The following is a 748-nucleotide window of genomic DNA, read 5'->3' as shown; positions in this document are numbered from 1 at the left end:
TGTACTTGGCAAAGAGCGTTGTGTTATTTACAACATTAAAAACCTGGAGCTCAGTTTAATTCAGTTTCTCTCACATGGCTCCACTGAAAACTGTCGACAACAAAAATCAAAACAGAAATTTGGTGATTGATCGTTGAGGTAGATTAGGAATAAACCACGTTACGCTTTTTCACGTTATGACTTAAGACTTGTGACTCAAAATTTAAATTTGAAACTTATTTTCCATGTTTTCAAACTTTTGTCGCCTTTTGGAATGTTTTTGTGTTTTTTTTGCGATGTTTTTGTCACTTTTTGCAACACTTTTGTCGCTTATAGCGATGTTTTTGTGTTTTTTTCGATGTTTTTGTCACTTTTTGCAACACTTTAGTTGCTTTTTGCTATGTTTTGCAACTTTTTGCAAAGTTTTTGTCACTTTTTGCAACACTTTTGTCACCTTTTGGAATGTTTTTGTGTTTTTTTTGTGATGTTTTTGTCACTTTTTGCAACACTTTTGTCGCCTTTTGCAATGTTTTTTTCACTTTTTGAAACACTTTAGTTGCTTTTTGCTATTTTTTTCAACTTTTTTCAACATTTTTGTCACCTTTTGGAATGTTTTGTGGGTTTTTGCAACACTTTTGTCACCTTTTGCAATGTTTTTGTCACTTTTTGAAACACTTTACTTGTTTTTTGCTATGTTTTGCAACTTTTTACAAAGTTTTTGTCACTTTTTGCAACACTTTTGATGCTTTTTGCAATGTTTTTTGTCACT

Source organism: Etheostoma spectabile, chromosome 5, assembly GCF_008692095.1.
Source record: "Etheostoma spectabile isolate EspeVRDwgs_2016 chromosome 5, UIUC_Espe_1.0, whole genome shotgun sequence".
In the NCBI taxonomy this organism is placed as follows: domain Eukaryota; kingdom Metazoa; phylum Chordata; class Actinopteri; order Perciformes; family Percidae; genus Etheostoma; species Etheostoma spectabile.
The sequence above is the reverse complement of the archived record's forward strand: the minus strand, read 5'-3'. Positions refer to the sequence as shown.